We start from the raw sequence: 8369 nt of genomic DNA, 5'->3' as shown, positions 1-8369 counted from the left end.
AATTTATAATTTACAAATTACAAATTACAAATCGTTTATTGAAACCGTGTAAAAAGTTACATTTTACATAAGATGAAAGTACAATGACCATAAGCATGATGAACTAAATAACTGGTGTGACATTGTTGTGGATTTGGTGGTGTGCAGCTGGAGGAGTGGACAATGTCACAACAAGGGTTCCTACATTATGTACAGTGGAACCTCCGTTAGTAGACACCTCTCTATTAAAGACAACCTTTCCAATAAGGACACTGGTTTTGGTCCCAAATTGGTTGTTTCCATTCAATTTTGACTTCTCTAATCAGTCTTTGGGTGTTCCGAATGCTTGACACATTTCGAACATGTTTTGGTTGGAAACAACCCTACAGTCTTACACTTATGGCTGATTCTAAAAGGCCTTAGTCACAGTATATCATTGTTTCTAATACAAAATACATTACGCCTCGTTTTGATCGGAGCGGTCTTGGTATCGTAACCAATGACCGCCTGGGTAGGTATAAAATTCTGAATTTTAGCAGACGAATTATTTTCACCAAGAAGCAACGACTCAGCCCCACAAAACAATGTCAAGAACACGAGATTTTGAAGTATTCCCCGATATATTGGGATTTGTGAAGTAGGGAGGATACCCGAGGACTCTTTCGAGGTCGTCAGTCAGGATTCAGAAGAGGTCAAAGACGAGGAAATGGTAGAAATCGAGCTAGCAGACTGGGAATTCCCTTGCTGCGTGACGTCATCTTCACAAGCAACAATATGGCGGAGTTCCGGACACCAGGCTGGATCATTCTTTGACGAAAACGGAACATACCTTTCAAATCGTATTTAATTTGTTTAATTTTGAAACCTTTTAGAATAGAAATTAATACCTCGCTGTCGGTCATTGGTTGTATAATCAAGACCGCTCGGGTGGACCTCAAATTACGTCCAAAACCCTCGGCGAAGCGCCTCGGGTTTTGGACTGCATTTTCGGTCTACCCGAGCGGTCTTGATTATACAACCAATGACCGCCAGCTCGGTATTAATTCCTTAAATGAATGACAGTGCATTTTCGTGTAAGCTCGGTGACGAAATGCTGCGACACTATTCGTCACCAACATGCTTGATGGGTGGTGCCATCTGCAAAAAGGACGATGAAATAAATAACGGATGTGACATTGTCGCTGCATTTGCAGGTGTCCACATCGAGGAGTAGATGATGTCACTACATGTACCAGGGTTTGTACTTTCATATACAGTGGACCTACTTTTTGTGGACACCTTTCTATTGAGGACAACCTCTTTAATAAGGACAGTAGTTTTTGGTCCCAAATTGGTTGTTTCCATTCAACTCGACTTCTCAGTTTAGGACACCTCTCTGTTAAAACAGCACTTTTCAGTCCCTGGGGCATTTCTGGAAATGTCATGCTATAGAGCAATTGGTTCAGCTAAGTGACAAGAACAGTACTATAAGACGGTTTTAAAAAGTTGAAAATTATTTATTTAAATGACATATGAATGGTTCAGCAGTAATTGGCAGTGTGCATTATGTAATGAAATATGATTTACATAATATAACATTTTTGTGACAAATAGTACAGATGATGGATAAATCGATACAGTGGATAGCTGTTAGAATATGCAATACATGCAATAGCATTTGTTTTTATTGAGATTTTGCGAGAACCAAGTGGTATTTTGACAAGATAATAGAAAGCCAATAACACTACAAGAACATGACTTCAATACAATGACATTGTAGTACTTGGTATGCTAAAAATATTCAAAGATGGGTATCTTGAGTTAAAGTACAAGATGTATGAATGAAGGAGGCACTCGGGTAAGAAATGGTGTCGCTAATGAAAGATTAGAATTAAGACATATCTCTGTATTTCATGTGGTGTACTGACAAATGGTGCAGTTTGTTAGCAATTTTGTACATAGTTGGTGTGTCATGTTTATTCATACATCTTGCTATATAAAAGCGAGTGAGAGAGGCATTGTGACATTAGAGTGTTGTATATCTATAGAATATGTGACCCGTCACAGCAAAACCAGGTACATGTCGCACAGGAGATGAGCCTAAATGACACCAGGAGATAATGGAAGAAATTGATGTGCTCATATTTTACAAAAGGCAGACAATAGATAAATGAACAAACAGTCCGTCTCAACCTGCCAAGCTCAGAGCGACATGCGCCTGGTTTTGCTGTGACGGGTCACATATACAAAGTTTACATAAAACAAGATTTGTATGTTTATTTAGGAGGAGTACAAAAGTTGTATATAAAATGCCGACTTCATAATGATTTATAGGACACAAAATTTGACATGACAGCATTTTATAAAATATGAATAATCTATAATGAGAATAGTTTTGTAGCACCAATGATTTGAAAATACTGAATTTATTTATTGCATGAATAGAACACAAAAAACAGGATGATTACATGATTGTCACATGCGTGAAATATATTGTCATGGATGGGCATTGGGAACAAAAAGAATTGCTGTTATCAGCTGCATTGGTAGCGATTGCTTTAGCTGATTTTCAGAAACTGACAGGAATGAGAATGTTGATATAGTGTTGAAAAAATATTTTTATAACATACATTGCATTCAAATAACACTAAGAAGTAGACGAGTACTAATTTCGCACACTTGAAAATATATGGACATTGACTGTCACTGGTAGTGGTAGTAGAGTAATTACATGCCATCAGCAGCACTAATTCAGACAGTTTTCGCTGTGCTTCAGTAACTGACTGGAATGACTAAGTTTGATTGTGCTGAAATGATACATAATAACGTACATTGCATAAACAAAATGATTACAAGATTTGTACTGTCTTGAAATATATGGACAGGGACAGTCACTGGAAGTTTGACATGCCATCAGTTGCACTGCTCCCGACAGTTTTCACTGTGCTTCAGTAACTGACTGGAATGACTAAGTTTGATTGTTCTGTATTTGCCTCCATTTGGATTTTGTGAACAAAAGTTACTAACCTTGTGTAATTGAAGTGTCGAATTCGCCTTGGTCGAAATGATAATACAGTAAATAAATCTATTGAATGTTGCTGAAAAGAAAACATTTACTACGTCAGAAGCCATGTACATGATAACACCACCACCACCATTATCAATATCATCACAAGTCAACTGGGGAATATGTGTGATATTTGTTCAAAACTTGCGTATATGGTATTTGCAGGTCTATTGTATTGTAACATATTTTTCACTTTCAAAATTAACTTTTTTACTAGAAATTATGAATCAATACTAACCGTAAGAAGCGTATGAAATTACAGAAGGCCTTCGTCGAAAAATGTAATGTACTTGTACTCATTCGTGTCATTAAACCTGAAAGCAGCACAGCATAACAGTGAAATTACCGTGACATCAATGGATGTCAAACTAACGTAGTGACGTAAATTTGAATTCGAAGTGCACAATTTCACAATTAAGGTTTTGAACACATTGAGAACTGAAAAACTTGCTTTCACACCAATGATATGATTGTGGCGCTCCTGATGAGGTATTGCCCTCTGCTAAGCAGCTTTGGTCGTAACTAGGGTAAATGTTTTTTTCAAGTGATATGAGCGATGCAATACCTTAGTTACCACCAGCGCCACGTAGCAGTCAATGAAGTTGTGCTGGTACCCCATTAACGTCATGCTTCAAATTTGAAGAAATTAATATTACCTTCATCAAGTACGTAATATTACACCAGGCCTTTGTCGAAAATGTAGATCTCGAAGTCTAACTGTAATGAAAGAAAACATCAATGTGACAATATGGTCTACTATTTATGAGGGGGAGAACGGGTATTTTCAGGACACTGGGATGGGCCGAAAATAACTGTCGGGATTCGGGATAGACACCCTTATTTTAGCGGGATTCGAGACAAGCCGTGTTTTGCGTCACGATTCGGCTAAAATTGCATATTGGGAAACGGGATAAGCCTTTTTTCCTAACGGGACGTCGAGACAGTTCCCCCCCCCCCCTTCCCCGTTCCCACCCTCATGACATGTAGAATTGATTGTATTGTAGGCCTATTGTTACTCACAATCTATTTTTTTGTAATTGATACTGGTAGTATCAATGTGAAATATGCCACACGTTGGGAGCATGCAAGGCCTAGTACAATACACCATCATCACAATCAAATATTTCAATAATACACTGTCAACGAGAGTGAATGTTCAACCATCAATCACGTGCATTGTAGTGTAGCCTACGAGCACATGGCTGAGCCAATCCATCGCCCATACACTACTTTACAAAAATCGACACCTACTGAAACTTTCACTAATTATTCTCGGAAATGTACTTTATCGTTACATCAATAAATGCACATTCGAATTTCAAAACTACCACTTATTTTTGCCGTGAAACTGACCTGAGTTATCGAAACACCGTCACTACGAAAAGAGGAAGAAGCAGGTCCGCATTTATCGAAATATTGCTAAATATAATTGTCAAAATGTCCACCAAATTACCAATTAAATCACAATAAACTTATCAAATGTTCACTCATGCCTTTGGGTGAAAAAATACAGATTTTTCAATCATTCTCAATTTTACAAATCACCAATCACAAAAAGAAATAATGATGCAATTACCCAAAATAGATGAGATTTGACCACTGGTATAATTCCGCCATCTTGGATATCGGCATCGTCACCACCACTTCAAATTCTAAAGTCTTATTCAGGCCTAATATGTGTCACCTGCTGTGGTAAAATGGCTTGTTTTATCAATAAATAACAAAATATGATCTTTGTAAATAAAATCGGAGATCTTCTGGTGTGTTTTTATGTGAATTTATTACGAACTATCAATGCAGCGCAGGGCAGCCATCGTGTTCTCATGCGTAGTGGCGATGCGATAGCCATCCGCGGCACTGCTTTTCAAGATGGTGGCAATTGCCCAGTACTAGAGGCGTTGTAAGGAAAATTGAGAACAGGCCCCTAATGAATGAACTCTCAACGATATCGATATATTTTCGTAATTCCAGCACAACTGTTCAACAATGAACGTCCACCGACAATCCCACTTAACGAATATTAATATCAATTCATATCATGTATCTTAAAACGCTTTTATTTCATTTTAAAAAGAGTTATCGAGTGAACGATGACCTCCTACCGTACCCTCGAAATAAACAGCCAAAATGACCACAAAAATACCTTTTTAGAAAAAAACAGCGATTTTTACGAAATAAAGGTCATCAGAGACGAAACTAGACACTAATTTAGCTAGGTATGCACAGTAATAGTACCTGAAGTGATCGATTTCAAGGAGAAAATACACTGAAAACAACTTTTCAGGAACAGAAATAAGATCACATTGTGAATAATAGATGATTTTAAGGTGATCGATCGGTCGCAGTTGACAGCCTTTTGCAATAGCTAATTACATTCATTAATCACAGGAGGCATAAACAATGATATGTATATGTGACTTTATTCGTACCCAATGCAATGCGATACTGCCCTCCAGTACGAATTTAGGTCCCGGTCCCCATCTTCATATTGGTGTTTGAGACGCACAAGCCTGGCCTCCAGCTGGCGCCACTTCCTTCTCCTTGGTGCTGGTGCGTCTCCACGATCGGCAGCATCGATGGATGTCTCAACAGATGCCTGGTTGTCCTTTAAATACCTGATAAACATCTACAGTGAAGGGTGCTTCACAACAACAGTATCATTAAGCTGCTTATGATAACCTGTAATGAGCACATTTCAAATTGAAGAACATCACTAACCCCCTCAGGACTAACTCAGGAACAGAGTCTACAAAAGTCGACAGTATCAAAAACGGCTACAACTTGTGAAAAGGAGGTGCTAACACAAAGCATCAGTTAATACCACTGGTCAGGAACATAGAATTGAGAACACTTTTTCAATTTGGGATTTTTGAATAACCCCGTTTTAGTTCTGGAAAGTTAGAATTAGTGGGATTATTTTCAACATGTAATTACTTTCAACGTTGTTGTTCGTACGTAGATCCATGTTGCGATCATAGACATTCCACAGGGCTGGTGGGAACGTTCCGTTGACGTACGTGTTCCTTACGTAAGCAAAGAAGTCCATTAATGCCGGATATCTGTTGATGAGGTTATTTGTTCTCCTCGCTGCATGTAAAAGATTGAAATTCAATTGGACTAATGCCAAGGGAAGGTAGCCAATTGCCATCAATTTACGCAGACATTTTCGAAGATTTCTGTCACGGCGGTATGGACCCGCCAGGCCAAGTTCCTGAATTTTCCTCCACATGTTCTGCGTGAAGTGGAAATAACATCCCTTGACTTGGGCATGAGGAAGCTCCGTTTCCACAGCAGAAATAAGGGCATGTTCAAAGTCACAGATGACCATCCGTGGCCTCCACCGATGGTGCGTTACATGACGCACGTGCTGCGAAATGGCTGTCAAAACCTGCCGGTAATGCCCGATTCCCCGATGTTCCATCAGCACATCTACCAAAGGTACCATCCAGCCATGGTACCTGCCAAGGACTGTAAAAAACTGTTTATATGGGGCAGGGCACGATCTGAAAGTTCCGTCCATATAGACCTCACTGCACCTCCTGAGGGCTCTTAGGTTTGCATCAGTTGCGAAAATGGAGATACCCCGTCATTATCCTGATGGAGCAAAAAGCGATCATGCAGCCATGTTTCTGACCAAGGCCCAGCTATGTTGACATCTTCGACTGCAGCTGGGATTTCTGGCATTTGGCTCATCTTGGTTCTATTCAGAATTGTTCGGAAGGAAAGAAAATTGTCGATCGGGGGGAGGTCGGTCTCCACCACCCTGCGTATGTTGTCTGTGTACATCAGCAACTGTAGCATCATACACACGCTTAACTGGACGAGCAGGGTTATCCAATACTGCTTCCCGCATTGTTTCCCTCAATAGAGCACGATCAACCATATTGTCATCAGTCTCATGGGCGTGTTCCTCATGGAACAGTATGCGAATTTCATTCCCACCTTCAAGGTTTTCCATATTGAACACATTCGTTCGAACACGTGCGTTGCATTCTTTCCTCCAGCACCGCCAGTGAATTCTTTCATTAACGTTTCGATGCTTGCGGTAGCGGTATCCATTAATTACAAGGACCTGACCACCACGATTTCCTGCAAGAAGTCTAACATCCATGGCTACTTCTAAACTGCAGTCCAAAAGCTCTGTGCAAGGGGTTGGTGTATTTCCTAGAACTTAGTGAAGATCGATTTCCAGGAATTTGCGGAAAGTATGTGATGTGCATGCGACAGCCTTGCTTCATGAGCCCTTCATGAGTAAATGTCACTGACCCTTTTTTTACCAGTACACATATATAGGTGTACTTGTATACCTTTCAACAGGGGTCCCGGGACACATAGGTACCCCTTTACTATGGGGACACATAGGTACCGGGAAACATAGGTACCGGGACACATAGGTACCGGGGCACATAGGTACCGGGACACATAGGTACCGGGACACATAGGTACCGGGGCACATAGGTACCGGGACATATAGGTACCGGGACACATAGGTACCGGGACACATAGGTATGCCCCCCGCTGTATGTCACTGTTGACCTTGGTCAAGTTGTGTTAATTGGCGCTACTTCAGATGACCAGGTCTTGTAACCGCTGACTTTGATTAGGCTGTGAAAATCGGTGTCCTTATGGTGACTTGGTCCTGTCTCTGTCGACCCTGGTCACTCGTTGTGTTAATTGGTGTCCCTTCAGATGACCAGGTCTTGTAACTGTAAACCCAGGTCATGTTCTGATAATTGGTGACCCTTATGGTGACTTGGTCTTGTCACTGTTGACCCTCATCAAGTAGTGTTAATTGGTGTCCCTTCAGATGACCAGGTCTTGTAACTGTAAACCCAGGTCATGTTCTGATAATTGGTGACCCTTATGGTGGCTTGGTCTTGTCACTGTTGACCCTCATCAAGTAGTGTTAATTGGTGTCCCTTTAGATGACCAGGTCTTGTAACTGTAAACCCAGGTCATGTTCTGATTTTGGTGACCCTTATGGTGACTTGGTACTGTCACTGTTGACCCTCATCCCTCATCGTGTCCCTTTAGATGACCAGGTCTTCTAACTGTTGACCCGTCACTCATTGTGTTAATTGGTGTCCCTTCAGATGACCAGGTCTTGTAACTGTAAACCCAGGTCATGTTCTGATAATTGGTGACCCTTATGGTGACTTGGTCTTGTCACTGTTGACCCTCATCAAGTAGTGTTAATTGGTGTCCCTTCAGATGACCAGGTCTTGTAACTGTAAACCCAGGTCATGTTCTGATAATTGGTGACCCTTATGGTGACTTGGTCTTGTCACTGTTGACCCTCATCAAGTAGTGTTAATTGGTGTCCCTTTAGATGACCAGGTCTTGT

General features: G+C 40.6%; 1 long non-coding RNA gene across 2 annotated transcripts; it reads right to left on the bottom strand.

Annotated features, from left to right (window-relative positions):
* Positions 1-1498: 1498 nt before the first annotated feature.
* On the bottom strand, positions 1499-5337 carry LOC135492904 (uncharacterized). Of its 2 annotated transcripts, none has more exons than XR_010448160.1 (5): positions 4602-5337; positions 3682-3742; positions 3264-3339; positions 2986-3056; positions 1499-2765 (listed from the first exon to the last, which is right to left on the bottom strand). It is a non-coding gene; the product is annotated as an uncharacterized LOC135492904 (long non-coding RNA). The 2 variants fall into 2 exon arrangements; XR_010448159.1 differs by lacking the exon at positions 4602-5337 and adding an exon at positions 4379-4423.
* Positions 5338-8369: the final 3032 nt, after the last annotated feature.

This window comes from Lineus longissimus, chromosome 8, assembly GCF_910592395.1.
Source record: "Lineus longissimus chromosome 8, tnLinLong1.2, whole genome shotgun sequence".
Classification (NCBI taxonomy): domain Eukaryota; kingdom Metazoa; phylum Nemertea; class Pilidiophora; order Heteronemertea; family Lineidae; genus Lineus; species Lineus longissimus.
Note: the sequence above shows the minus strand (reverse complement) of the source record. Positions and strands in the feature narration are given on the sequence as shown.